The following is a 16,305-nucleotide window of genomic DNA, read 5'->3' on the forward strand; positions in this document are numbered from 1 at the left end:
TGTTTATAGTTTACGTTAAGTTATAGAGTTTATGCACTTCTACATGAGTGTTATCCAACTATTATTCCCGGTCTGATTTTAAGAATTATTTACAGTTAGGGTTGAGTTTAGGGCAGGGCTGCCCAGACTCTGTCCTGGAGGGCCGGTGTCCTGCAAAATTAGTTCCAACCCCAATCAGACACACCTGGGCTAACTAATCAAGCTCTTACTGGGCTTTCTAGAAACAACCTTGCAGGTGTGTTGAGGCAAGTTGGAGCTAAAATCTGCAGGACATTGGACCTCCAGGATCAACAGAATTGTTAATACAGAATCACATCGCACCTGGCAAAATCATGCAACATAGGTTCATTTTAAAAACATTGGTCAATCTGTGCTATTTAAAACACTATCGGTTGGCTTTAGGTAAGAGGTGGGTGGGGTTATTGGTCGGTTGGTCAGTCAGTTAGTCGACAGCGGCCTCTGGTGGAATTACATGAGAACAGCAGGTGCGAATGGCACTTGCGAGAGAAATTTGAGATCTCAAAAAGCAAACACAGTGGCCTCTGGTGGATTCACTAAAACAAAAAAAGCAAAAAACGTAGCTCCTGGGACATATTTGGTGCTCTCCAGAGGGCTAGGTACGTAATCAGAATAAGCCTGGCTTGCATGACGTGCCCATTGACTTCCATTTTTCCCCCTACAGTACTAGTCCACATGCATGGATGTCAGTGGCTACTGGCTTTAAAATATCTTCATTTGTCTTCAGCGGAAGAATGAAACTCATGGAAACCCATGCGAACACGGGGAGAACATGCAAATTTCACACAGAGATGCCAACTGGTTCAGCCGGGAGTTGAACCAGCGACCTTCTTGCTGTGAGGCGACAGTGCTAACCACTGAGCCACCGTGTCCCCTCATTTAATTTTATAGTGGAGATAAGACACCTACATCCTAGATGGGTTAAGGTTGAACAAATAGAGTAAAATTGCAACATTGTCTACACCTCTGGTGTTTTTACTATGTTTAAAGACAAACCATCTGCTAATTCATCAGTCAACACCATCGCAGAGCTACAGTATGTCTACTTAAAACTGCTGTGTGGCTGAAGCAGTTTACCAGAAAAACTAACTGTTTTCTACTGTTACTGAGAGATAGTTTTACTAAACTACAAGAAAACCATCTGGCCGAGAATATTCTTGAGTAAAAGTAAAATAGCTTAAGAATTTAAACTTTTTGTTTCATCATGTTAAATTATTTGTAAAATAAATAACAAAGTAAATGGTCAGCCAGACATGGAAATGTTGGGTTAAAGAGAGAACTAATAAACTTAATGGCAAAGGTCAAAACATCCAACCCAGGCTTATTGTTGATACTGTACGTACACTTGTTTACATTTCTGGAGTACGTGAAATATGTCCCAGGAGATACGTTTTTTTTGCAATTCATGTTTTCGCGAATCCACCAAAGGGCCGCTGGATACACTTTATCAGATCTTAAAGTTCTCTCGCGAGTGCCATTCGCACCTGCTGTTCACACGCAAATCCCCTAGAAGCCACTGTCGACTGATTGACCGACCAATATCCCCACCCACCTTCTTCCCTAAACGCAACTGAGTTTTTTCAAAAGCAATACAGAAAAAGATAAGCCCTGATTTTTACCACGTTTTCAGATCCTACCATGTTCTCACCCTGTTATTTACTTGTTTATTTTATTTTTTGCCTTTTGTTTTTGTTTTACCTGCTTTCTGGAACCGTTCTTCACCGGACACGAACCCCATCATCGTGGTCAACTCCTCTCTGCATCTAAAACTGTTACCAGTTTGCCACTGCCCTGAAGCTTTCGTTTTAAAGATGAAATGCTGCCATACGTAGCTCTACATAATCTGCGCTCTCCAGAAACGTATACGGGGCTATGTATTCACAATAATTCACAAATGTTGAAGACATCTATCAAGAGCAAACCACAACAATTCAATGCAGAGTGGAAAACAAAAATACAGCCTTTCAAGTGATACTTCATCTTTTCAAGTGTCAGTATGAAATAGTCAATATACAAGTATAATAACATGTAGCCACTTCTATTAAGTGTAATAATCAAGGAACTTTGCTGCCGTAAACGTAATATTATTGCGCCTGCTGCAGCCATGGTATAGAAGCATAGTTCCTTGATTATTACATTAGATTGAGAGTAAAGTTCCTATCAACAATAGAGTAGAAAATATCAACTTTTCATTTTTCGTTGGCTTTAGAACACAATGTAATGACAGAAGAGTGCAGTTTTAATTAGGAAAATTCTAGAAACATTCTAGAAACAAATTCTGGACATTTTTGAGTGAGAAGCTAATGGTCTAATCCGATTCAATGATCTATGCTAAGCTAATCTACCTAAATAGTTTAGTTGAATGGATTCAGAAATTTTAAAACTCAACTGTTTTCTCTTGCGGTGTTAAAGGAGCCTATTTTTTTTAAGTGGAGCATGAAGGTCCATTAACACATCGATCACTTTCCAGGTCACAGCAACTTCTGAAAAATCTCAGTCTTACTCTAACCATTCCATCTGTCTTTTTAAAAGTGCATGAACATTAATAGTCATTTGATTGGGACCTCATTTAAAGGGTTACTTCACCCAGAAATGAAAATGAACTCACAATTTACTGACCCCCAAGTGGTTGCAAACCTTTAGGAGTTTCTTTGCTTCATTTAACACAAAAGAAGATATTTTGAAGAATGCTAAAAATTTACTTCTATAGTAAAAAAAACAAACATTATGGAAGTCAACAGAGAATTATTCTTCAAAATAACGTCTTTTGTGTTCAACAGAGGAAAGAAACTCAAACAAGGTGAGTGAATAATTACAGAATTTTCAGTTTTTGGGTGTACTACTCACTGATCTATAAAGATTGACTAATTATAGGATGAATTTAATGAGAATGTTTATATTTATTAAGAATAATGACAATAATTTTATATTATAGATCAGTGGTACTATCTCTTTAAGCATTTGCAATATTGACACTTGTAAGCTACATGTACAGTGCATCCGGAAAGTATTCATAGTGCTTCACTTTTTGGAATGCCCTTGAGTGGCCCAGCTAGAGCCCAGACCTAAATCCTATTGAACATCTCTGGAGAGATCTGAAAATGGCTGTACATTTCTTCTCTTCCCATCCAACCTGATAAGAGCTTGAGAGGTACTGCAAAGAGGAGTGGGCAAAAAATCCCAAAGAGAGGTGTGCCAAGCTTGTGGCATCATATTCAAAAAGACAAGGCTGTAATTGCTGCCAAAGGTGCATCAGCAAAGTATTGAGCAACGGCTGTGAATACTTATGTACATGTGATTTTTCAGGTTTTTTAATAAATTTGCAACAATTTCAAAATATCTTTTTTCACATTGTCATCATGGGGTATTGTGTGTAGAATGTTATGGAAATAAATGAATTTAATTCATTTTGGAAAAAGACTGTAACATAAAAAATGTGGAAAAAGTGAAGCGCTATGAATACTTTCCGGATGCACTATGTGTTTTTTCGAGCTCATTGAGTCACTTTATTTTAAATGCAAAAGTGCAGCTTCAACATTAAACAAAACATCTCCTCTTATCTTCAACGCATGCAAGAATGTCATAACTGTCAAGCAGAATGTAATTTAGTGCATAAAAATAGAGAAAATATTGTAACATTAAATCCCAAGCAACCACCACAAACCACAGTACCTTGTTAACTCTGAAACTTCATACGGCAGAACTCAGTCTCCTGCTGTGGTGGTTGCCGCCGTGTATGGAAGATTTATTGATCTCGAGTCAGGAAACGAGTAACAGAGACACTCCTGAATGGAAACACGAAACAGGACTTTAATGAACTACAGTAACCCATCTTGGCAGTGCGTATTTGTTCGAAATGTGTGATGACACACCAGCCAACTCCAATAAATATACCGAATCTTAAATCAGCGGCTCGCTTGGTCTGCAGCATATGTTTCAGCACTGGCTTTAGCTTGATAGGAAGTGCATGTGTGTGTTCTTTGTTGTTTGGATGATGTTTATGTGTGGATATATAGGAAGTTTCTACCTCTAATTGTGCCGGCATCTCTCCAAATACTGTAAATCTGAGCTGCACGCCATCATTTTCATTGTCAGCACTTCAGAGAGATATAATGCAGCAGCTCACTGGGGGATAAAGAGAAAAGGCCTTGAGAAATCTGGAAACAGACATAACATCGATGTCTAGAGCAAAGATCATTGAGGAATTGTGGGTGGAAAAATTAAGGAGTGAATGAGAGAAAATGGACTAGGAGGGAAAACATGAAACATGAGTCGGATATTAGGGCATTTGGCTTGGGAATACAAAGGCATTTATATCGTTCTGGCTGATGAATGAAAAAGACCCGGTGCAATATGAATTTTAAAATTACATATATAGTAATTATGGCATTCGTGCCAAGAGAAACAACACTTATAGTCTGAGATTTGGCTTGCATGAGAAGGCAGTTTCATCACTAGCTGATGGGTGAATAGATAGGAGGAAATATGATTTTTACAGAGAGTGAAACTTAAGGTACACCACAAATAGCCAATTCAAAACTAGGCCTGATGGAATTAAAGATCTAGCATGTAAGTTTGACACCCAGTGGTTGAGCTAAGTACTGCAGGTCTGGTTCAAAACAAACACAAGCGCAGGTTGCCAGATTGACACATTAACAGTGTGTCGAGTCTAAAAGCTGATTCAAACCATGTTCTAAATAAAAGTAATGGCATGCGGTAGAAGGAATATTCTATTCTAGGAATATAGTTTTTGTCCTAACCAACACCTGAAATTTATATTTTAGAAATGGCAATTCTACAAATATAGAATTAGAAATTCCTTTATAATGGTGGCCATTAGGTCATTAAATGAGTCCAGCAGAGAGGGAGATGCACCTAAAAAATGATGTATTATATGATGTGTGGTAATACTTTGTTAATGTGTACATGGAACTTCGCCTGTGTTACGACACCTTGCTGCAATTTTAGTTTCCCTAAATGGGATAATAAAGTTGAGTCTGAGATACACCTCATGTGCTTTATTCAGTGTTAAATGCTAATAATGTGAGTTTGAATGCCAGTTTACATGACATATTGCCATGCTACTGAAAGCAGCAGCAGATAGTTTACCTCAAATCTTGAAAGGCTTGAAAAATAAACCCTTTGAAATTGAACTAGAACTGCGTCTCAGTGCAAACCAACACATATCAGTGACTCAGCATGTACATTTATGAATGTTAAAAAGGTTTATTATGTAATAATTAGATTATAAACCTTACCATTTCGTTGGAGTGCAGTGAGTGCACTATTCTGTGTTTCTGAATGGCTGTATTTAAATTTTTGCCGTGTCTGGTCTGGTGCAAACAGCCAAATTGCTTATTACTGCAAATTTCATCACATAGCGTGTCGAACTCTGAATCGGTCACTCATGTGAGAGTCTGTTACTGTCGACCAGAGGTCACATTTTGGTCAAGGATACACACTTTAAGAGCATTTCTGACTGAATTAATCAAATACGCAGTTTTCCACAAAGGCAACACTGGGTGCTGAAATATAACTTGCTTAACGGGCATTTGGTGGGTAAAACACATTTTAAAAACAAAATATCTGACTTTAGCATTGTTTTTCAGATAAACAAGTTTGTTCACTTAGCATGTTTCTTTAATATCTTCAAAGTTATTATGGTATTTTTATGCTTTAGAAGAGATAAAAACCTACATACTGTCACGGGTCGGAGAGGGGAAAAAGGGGCGAGGACCCAAGTGCAGGGTAAAGTAATATTTATTATAATAATACAAAAATAAAAAGGCAAAAACAGCAAAACAAACTACCCCGAGGGGGAAAACATGAATAATAAGGCAAAAACAAACTTGAATGGGTTGGCTGGACAAGGTAGGGCTGGACACAACAGGACAGGGAAATATCGACGACGAACTGGCACAGCCCAACAGACATGAGGAGAATATAAGCAGGAGTAAAACACACAAACAGATGAACATAATTAACTGATAATGGGTTAACAAGGAGGGTGAGACTAGACGATAGACGGGAGAGCACCTGACACAAGGAGACAACACAAGCCAGGTGCTCACATAAAACAAGACTAGAACACGCAGCCAATGAGAGAACTCATAAACCGCGTGTTCGTATGACAAGACAAACAACATTGAAGCACACAACAAAAGCACGCGACCAATGTAAACATAGAGCCACGTGCTTTGACAACAGACGCAAGACACGAGCACACGATAAGTGAAAACACTTTACCGTGCGTTCACATAAATGCAACGCGCTTGTTTCATCTCAGCGCCAACCAAAACCGAAACCAACTAGACTGAGACGCTGAGAATGAAACAGCGAGATGCTGACGAAACAACACAAACACGAGTACAAGAGCATCAAGCGGGAGCGCGCACGGTCCGCGTGCACCTATGACGACGCGCACCCAGACAATGACAAAACAAGTGCTCAACCCAAGAAAACTTGAGCCGAGCACTAACAGGACAGGACAAAACAGAGCTAGTGTCCGGACTCTGCCACAAAACAAGAATTAACAAGACCAGAGTGGCAGAACCCTGACACATACAGCACCTTTAATATGTGCCTATATGATGATTTTTTGACAGATGTCTGACTGTACAATAAACTTAAATAAATTAAAGCAAAAACATCCAACCACAAATGTAGTCAGTAACACACTAGTTTAAGGGTACCATGATGTGGTTTTAGAAATAAGATGGATCAGTTTTTTTAGGTGGTTATCACAGATTTAATCCTAAATGCTTACCGTTTAATGAGTAGAGCACTGTTGTATAGGACTGAAGGGCTTTGTTCTGTAAATACAACAAACTGGATGTACTTTATCCTGCTTATTACATGGCTACTAGCCACAAAACCTAAAAATTATAAACAAACATTGTTCTGAGCCCTTGCCCTGTTTATTAATTTTTTTTTAATGCAATGCTGATCAAAACGAAAAATGGCTGAATGGAGCATACACTAACCTATGCATTATTCAGTCACAAAATGGTGCCAAACGGTCAAAAACAGCAGCATGACAGACAAGTATATAAATATAGATGTGAACGGATTCGAAATATCTATATGAGCTTGGGTTATTCAGCAGATGTTATCTGCGCATAACATACCTTGGAATGTCATGACTGACCAATCAGAGTCAAATATTCCAAATGGATGTGTACTAAGGGTGATTAACAACCAATGTTATGAAAACTGGTTGAGTGTCTCCTACATCGTAGATGGTGCTGTCAGTGTGCATACTTTTAGAAAACAGAGTGTGGAAAATTAATCAGTCCTAAAAGGTGCTGCAGTCATGAATTAAGTGTTTTTGTTATTGAAACTAAAATATCAGTTAACACAAGATCAAGATATTTTCAGGTTTTATTATAATAAAGGGTTCGTTCACCCCAAAATTTTAAATTATGTAATTAATTAGTTACCCTCATGTCCTTTTAAACCCCTGAGACAATGTTTACCATCTTTGAAACACAAATTAAGATTTTTAGATGAAATCTGAGAGCTCCCTCATCCTCCATGGACAGCAAAATTCTTGAGACTTTATGATATTGCACAACATCTGAAAATAGTCCCTAGGTAGATAACTAGTTAAGAGTGCTGCATAATATCATTGCACCTGCTGCAGCCATGGTACAGCAGAAAAAAGTTCCTAGATTATTATATTGGAATGAGGATAGTTCCTAGCCATATTAGTCTAAAAAATAGAAACTTTCATTTTCCTTCAGTCTCATTACACAATGTAATAACAGAAGAGTCAAGCTTTAAATTACCAAAAATAAATAAATTTGCTGGAGCAAGATGCTAATGGTCTAATCAGATTCAATGATTTATGCTAAGCTAAGCTAAAAATGCTCTGTCAGAGCTTGAGATTGGCTGAATGGATTTAAAAATGGTAAGTCTCAACTGTTAACTATTGAGTAGTTGTAAAATGAGCCTACACTGTTGACAATTTCTTGTAGAATCTACAGTAACTTACAGGCAGCAGTTTGCCAGTAACTTACTGTAAATCAATAACAGCAAAAATACTTTTACATTTTACATTACGTTTTTACATTTTACAGCACCATTTATCTAGCTGTATATGTCTTTTATAGTATATATTTACTGTAAAATATACAGTAACTATCAGAATGCAACTTTAGAAATAATAACTTGCATAACTGTCCCACAGTAATACAGTTCATATTAGTTTAATCTTGTGTCATTAAAAAAATGTTAACAGTGTAGTTGCAGTACAACTGTTTGTCAGTAACTTACTGTAAATCAATTACAGCAAGAATACTGTATTTACATTTTACAGCATCATTATATGCTGTATATCATATTGCTGTATATGTATTTTATTTTGTATATATGTACTGTAAAATATACAGCAATTTTTACAATGCAACTTTAAAATACAATAACATACTGCATAACTGTCCTACAGTAAAATACAGTTTATATTACAGTTTAATACTGTGTAATAAAAAATGTTGACAGTGTAGTTATAGTGCAGCAATCTGCCTATAACTTACCGTAAATCACTTACAGTTGTATTCACAACACATTGTTTTCTTGATGTAAATTTATTCACAGTATTGTATATATTTATATAAAATATACAGTAATCTTCACAATGCAAATTTAAAAAGCAGTAACATACTCCATAACTGTTCTACAGTAAAATAGTTCATATTACAGTAAAGAATACTGTGTAATTTACAAAAATTGTTAACAGTGTATTTTTTTAGTGTTCCTTTAAGTTGAAAAAAAACTATTGTTTTGGATTTAGCAAGTTAAATTGTTAAATATTTTTTAAGTTTTCTTTTTTCAGTGAACCAATATTCAGGACCCTGTTGGCCCTCTTGCTTCCCAGCAACCCAGACTTCACATGTTTCTCTGAGGATCATTAGAGCTGTTCGCACCCAGTCCAAGTATGCGCACAAATGCTGACAGGTCTGCATCTCAAATGCTTGACATCTAAACGCAAAGCATGTGAGTGAAAGACCAGCTTTATTTATTTCTTATTTTTCATGTTTTCAGCCACTCATCAGCCAACAGCCAGTTATTACTCAGTCATTTAGTGCTTTTAGAAACATGTTTGTCATCAGCCGTTTGATTGTCATTTGATTGGCTGACATGCTAAGAACCACTTCTTACACTGCATCCAAAATGGCCGACATACAAAAAAGCACATTTTATGGGAAGGAGAGAGGTATGTAAAATTTTAAATGTTTTTTTACTATTATTAATACATATATATTTGTTTATTGAAGTGTCAGGAACAATACATTTAACTTTCAATGCTGTTAACGTGTTTGTGTTTCAAAATTTCAACCTTTTTTAAATGTCCACCAGGACCATCTTAATGTAATTAATGACTGCATGTTGTAGGGGGCAGAACTGAACTGATTTTACTTTATAAAATAGTAAAGGGAGACTGACAATCAGACAATTAGAGAATTAGAGAATGACAATCAGTTTTAAATCGCTTTTGTTAAATTTGTTTAACAAATTTAAACTTTTTTTTCTGTTTTTTTTTTTTTTTTTTGAGTTCGCCTCTCTTTCAGACTGTTTCGGGAATTTCAATACAAAAGGAAAACATAGCTTTTGTTTAGTTTTTGTTACATTAATATTGGTTTAATATCCTTTTACAACCATATCCTGAACAGTTTTGTTGTCTGAGTAGCTGTCGTTTCAAACTAAAATGGTCCTGTGGTCCACTACAGTGGACATGCTGTACAATTAAAAATATAACCAAAATGTAAAAGCTCTAAATGATAGAATTTTTTTAACCCAAAGGATGTAGGAAATCACACATATATATATATACATACATATACTTTACATTACCTCACTTTATAATAATTAGTTATACATAAACAATCATTGTTTCCCTATTGCTTACATTTTCTCCTGTCTTGTTTATCATCCAAAACTCACTACAGGAATTTGTTGAACAGTATGTGCAGTTTCTTAAACCACATTTCGTGTTTCTCTGTACTAAAATGGCAGCAACTCTGACAGAGCTGCAGTATTGTTGTTGGCATTCTCTGGTTTCCATTAAAAGGTGTGATTGGCATTGAAAGGTCAGAGGATGTAAAAACATGAAGTAATTGTAATGAGTTGTTTGGATAAACATGCTGCGGTTTGAAGATGAAAAGCCATCCTTTATGACTTTACTCAACCATAAAACTGTACTGTTATGGAAAATGCATCAAAAGTTGTGTTGGTATAACTTTGGCAGACAGTTGTGAATATCAATATAGAAACTCCAATAAAGGCCCCAAAAATGCTAAATAAATATGCGAGTCATTTGATATGTCATTTATGTTTAGAACCTTTGATCTGTGTTAAAAATAAAAACCTAATAAGAGAAGTTAATTCCGATTATTGCATCTAAAATAAGTTTGTTTTGACATAATATATGTGCATTATATAGATAGATAGATAGATAGATAGATAGATGGATAGATAGATAGATAGATAGATAGATAGATAGATAGATAGATAGATAGATAGATAGATAGATAGATAGATAGATAGATAGATAGATAGATAGATAGATAGATAGATAGATAGATAAGATCTAGATAGATAGCCCTCATGCTAACTCAGTTTTAATAATTGAATTTTTTATAATTAGTTAGTAAAAATAATCAAATGAACTAATGAATTATAAATATTTATTATAATTTTTATTGTAATTCTGCAATACATATTTTAATATATATATTTAAATTAGATAGTTCACATGACATTGTAAAATTATTACAGTGATTTATCTATTTATTATAAGAGTTTATGCCAAAATAAGGCCATTGTCCAAATGTATTTGAGAGATACGATCGAGAAAGGTCATGACACATTTGATGTGCTTGCAACAAGTTACTTTTTTTATGCTGGTGTTTTTACCAAGAGATAAAAGTATATGGAGATTATAAATTTGTTCTTTTAAAACCATGTGATTTACAGCAGCGATTCTCTCACTAATAAAGTGAAACCATGTGGGTTTACAATCAATGGGACTTTCAATTTGTCCTCGGCGGTGTTTGAACACGACCGATATCACTTATATTACTGTTGACAGCGCGTGTTTGAGATGAAATGCTTTGTATGTGCACGTACAAACAATCCTCCACTGTATGTTTTCATTTGCACTGGAGTGATTCCCAGTCTTTGATAATATTCAGTTAATCACAGTTCATGCGAGGAGAAGCAGGCAAACTAAACACAGAGTTTCCTTATAGACTGAAGGCCACAGGAGAGAGTTGGACATGATATTTGTATTTTATTTTTTTGTACAAAATCTGGAAATAAGTAGAAAGCTCATCTACGTGTTCCAGTTAAATCCACACGCAACCACCATGTGCATTGTAAAGACAATTGCCACAGTTCATATTTTACAAGTTTCTGGGCGAAACTGATGACAGTTTTATTGATATCGGTTGTCGCAATTTCTTCAAACGTGCCAAATTCACACATGTGCTGTCTTTAAATGCAAATCAAAGTCATTCTTTGTCTGATTAGACATCTAGTTGTGCTATTATTCCCAATGATGAGATTTGATAGTTTTCTTCTTAATTTGAAATGCAGATATTTTGTTTAATTTCTTGTCACTAAATCACCAAAAGTTGATTTACATTTATAAGGCTAAACAAAAAAGCATTATTTGAGAAACAAGGATTCCTTTAATATTTTCACCATCTATTAAGTTTGAATTTTATTAACTTGGCACTAGGCATGGGATGATAACCGGTTTCAAAGTTTTACCATGGTTTGGAAAAGAAAAGGTTTTAAAACTGCCAAAGTTTCCGTTCCTAAGGTATGTGTAAGCGTTTTTCATAACTATTTATTTAGTTTTTTTAGGGCAATGGTATATTCAGCAGAAAAGGAACCTTTACATCAAATGCTACTGGTCAAACATTTTAAGGGCCCTATCATACACCTAGCGCAATTAGGCGCAAGATGTGTTTGCCCCAACGTGTTGCTATTTTCAAACCAATCTTCATTTTCCTGTTTTCCGCCACATTGTTTAAATAGCAAATCCATTTGCGCCACTTTGTGGACTCATGGGTTTTTTGGTCTAGAAAAAAAGGTGTGTTAAGACGCATTGTTTGCGCGTTGCTATTTTGAGGAACTAAAATAGACTGCGCAATAGAGCCGCTGAGAGCAGGTCTAAAGTCAAGCGTAGAGCATGTTAGTTGTGCGCCTCGCTTACACATTGCTTAAATCAAGCAGGATGTACAGAAATACAAATGAAAAAGAATTAAAGGATTAAAATATTACAAAAATGATTATTTTCTACATAAATATAAAAACCACTCTACCTCCATGCCTTTTTCATCTCGGGGGGCTTTTTTGAGTTTATTCATGACAATTTGCAGTTGCATAATGTTATTATAATTAGCAGTATTATTATTTATTATATGCATATTTACGTTTGTTTTAATAAAAACAAGTTTAGATTTGTCCACCTGTCAGGTTTTGGACCATATGGGGCACAGCATGTGTGTTTGCATATAACTTTGTTTTTTAACCACACTTCCTTATTACTGTTCATTTATTTGTTTGCTGGAACTTAGAACTGAATTTAGAAATAGTTTTGAAACAAATCTTTGTGCTTAAACTACACTGTTTCCTTATCCACTAAAGAAAGAAAGAGAAAGTAAAGGCGCTGCAGATGGCTGTTTAACTGTTTTCTCGCTGGTGAAGCGTTCAGTTTTTCCACTTACAAAGTCCGCCATGTAAATAGCAAATGCGCCATGGTGCAACGGAACTGACTTTTAAAGGCAATGTGAGATGAGACTCTGATTGGTTTATTCTCAAAACACACACATAACTCATTAAGAGAATAAGCTCAACCCTGTTAGACCATGCGCCGCGGCGCAGAGCGTATATATTCATCCTTAAAATAGCAAAAGTGGATTCGGACACAACCTTGATGCTTTTGTGCCCTGCACTTTAGACTTTGCGACTAGATCGTTAAAATAGAGCACTAAATGTTTCTTAAAATAAAATATATTGTGTTCAATGGGGGGAAAAGTAGTTGATTTTTACACAGACATTTAAAAAGAAATTATTTTGGAGGAGTATCTACAAAACTGTGATACCGTGATATTTTTATTCAAGGTTATCATATTGTCAAAATCTTAAATCAGCCCATACCTACTTGGCACATGTATACAGTTGAAGTCATAATTATTTGCCCCCTGAATATTTTATTCCCCAATTTTTGTTTAACGGAAAGCAGATTTTTTTCAATACATTTCTAAACATAATAGTTTTAATAACTCTTTTCTAATAACTGATTTATTTTTTCTTTGCCATGATTACAGTAATTGATATTTGACTAAATATTTTTCAAGATACTAGTATTCAGTGCAATTTAAAGGCTTAACTAGGGTAATTAGGTTAATAAGGCAAGTTAGGGTAATTAGACAGTTGGGAGGAGGGAGGGGAATGGGTATGCCATCATAAATTGTGAAAATAACCAATAGAAGAAGGCTTTAAGAAGAATAACCAATAAAATAACCAATAAAAGAAGGTTTTTGTTATTTAAATAGACAAATTGTGACTGAGAAAATGAGCTAGCCAGTTTGTTATTTGCCTATAGACTATGGTTTTTCATTATTTTCATTATTATTACAGGTATTTTCATGTATTTCTCCCATATTTTCAATCTTTCTATGAAGGGTGGCAATAAAAATTAAAGAGCCCATCCTCCCTATACGCAACCACCTGGGAACGCTCCCTACTTTTGAATGTGAATCTGTTCTGTGCTTTTACTTTATTTAGGCATGAAAACATTTTGAAATAAATATAAAAATGGAAGAATTTCCTTCCTTTTCATTACAGGCGCCGTTGCCCCTCTTATGCAATCCTCGAAACAGTCAAGTAGTGGTGCCTGACTGTCAGCTGACGCGCTCCATAGAGATAAATAGACGCTGTTTGCAAAACAGATTCTGTAGACAAGTAAATATAATTAATAATAATAATAACAACATCTAAAGATGTCGATCTTGGTGAAAAATTCTTTTTAAACACAACAAATTTTGTCCTGAGCATAAAAAAATTTGAAAAGCTTTAGAATGCTTTCAATATAACATTAGATGCGTGCATATTTAAAGTGACACCTGTTATTTAATGTAATCAAACGAAACATCTAAATGAGAGATTAATTCATTGCTCTTTGATCAGAATGTTCACGTTATACAGTGAAAAAAAGGTTAGTGTGATTTGATAGCTTGATTCAATTTCTTTATAACAGCTATAAATTTGAATAGGCTAAACATTTTGCTAATTTATTTTTCTATACTATTTATTCTTAGTAAATAATAATAATAATAATAATAATAATAATAATAATATGGACATATTCCTTATATTCACATCCCAATGTTGACAGGTATGGTTTAAATGCAGATTTGTAAATTGACAATTTTTTGTATACAAAAAAATAACATGCTAAGCACTTTCACAAAAAAATGTAGGAAGTCATTGCAAGCTAATCCAGTAAATAAACGGTATTTGAAGCTCATAATTTGAGGCTAACGACTGCCAAAAGTCCACTTTTTGAAAAAAATGAACCACCCTTTTTAATAGGCCTGTAGACTCACAGTTAATTGAAATACACTTGGATGGTGAAAATGTTGAGATATTTTTCATCTAGCACAGATAATAATACCCAATACAGTGGAGATGAAAATCAGGGAGCAACCACATTTTTTTTCTCAGGTATCTTAATAATGTTATATAGAAAGCCATTCCGTTTGTCGAGATATTAAATTTTTCACGAGGGACATTCTGAAGAAAATAAAGCCTACATTGAGGACACATTACAGCATAATTTCACGACTGAAACACTGATTCAAAGAGTATTTGAAACACAAAGTATTTTAGGAAGTTGTTCTGTTTCTGTTAACATACCTTCTGATGTAAAGTCATGTTTTTCCCCTCACAATAACTGTAGTGACTTTTACGTCTGAAGTTTTCCTCTCCACGACTTCGCTTGTCCCGCCTTCACATACATGGATCAATATGGAAATGTGATTGGATGGTAATTTGTTTTCCTTCAAAATAAACTGACATGGTTGGCTATCATTGATAGACGTCGTTAATATCGTTCAGTAATTAAAAGCACAATATAAAATATCCAAATAAAACAAAGAAATACTTGAACAGTGTTGGCTTGTGTACTTACATTACCCTAAAAGTTTTGAAGAATATTTAAGTCCAGAGTGAATACTTTACCTCATCAGTGAATATGATTTCTGCAGGACTCCCGCAGGATGTAATGAAGACCACAACTCCCATGAGTCCACACTCGCGCCCTCTACAGGCGGAAATTACACATGGCGTATTTGAGGTATTCTACGTCGTTTTTATTCACTTGTCATTTCCTTCTGATTTTATGAATAATTCATGAGTAGGGATTAGGTTTGTACATTTTCACACAAGAATGATGTTCCAGAATCAACAAAATATGTGGACCACAACTAATTCTGCAAAACCAGGACATCTGGCGATGCTATTTATAACCATTAATTTTTTATTATTATATAATCTATTATTATAATGTTTATGTCATTTTCTAGTTTGCCTATTTGTTTTCTTGATCACAACAACATTGTCGTCACCATTTTACTGCCTTGTTGCCAATCATTCGCTACACTGCTGATCATGGTTTTGAGCGTATTAGTACATCTGCCCTTTCTAGTGTAAGAACACACAGTATTCTCAGACAACCTAATCCAGACATTTTAATCAAATCCACACACTTGTTTGAACAGTTCTCAGGAAAACATCTGGCATCTGTCAAACCATCTCGGATGAATTAAGCGGGTAAAAGAAAAGGCCACTGACTCTGCAGATTTTCTCCTTATAAATATATACTGTACAGTATGTACGGGTAGTTGACGAATAGACTTTTTTCCTCTAAAATAGTTTTTGAAGAATAAATAGATACATTTATGTAGTTTGAAGTCTGATGTTTGAGAAGTTTTCATAGCAAGGTCCATATAAGTACTAATTAAGGTCCAAATAAGTACCAATTATATAAATTTTTGTTATGCGTGACACTGAAAATGCTTTAAATCAAATTAAATCAAAATGCTCTCTCATTTTAATTGAACTTCCAGCCGATCATTTGATCATGTCAGCATGTCTAAAAGCATTTGTTGATGCCATGTTGATTCAGGGCATGGCTTGAGAGCTTCATTATCATATTGAGATGCTGATTGGTTGTCTGAATCAAATAAGCCCACCCTCATGTCTATGTATATGACA

This window comes from Danio aesculapii, chromosome 18 (assembly GCF_903798145.1).
Source record: "Danio aesculapii chromosome 18, fDanAes4.1, whole genome shotgun sequence".
Classification (NCBI taxonomy): domain Eukaryota; kingdom Metazoa; phylum Chordata; class Actinopteri; order Cypriniformes; family Danionidae; genus Danio; species Danio aesculapii.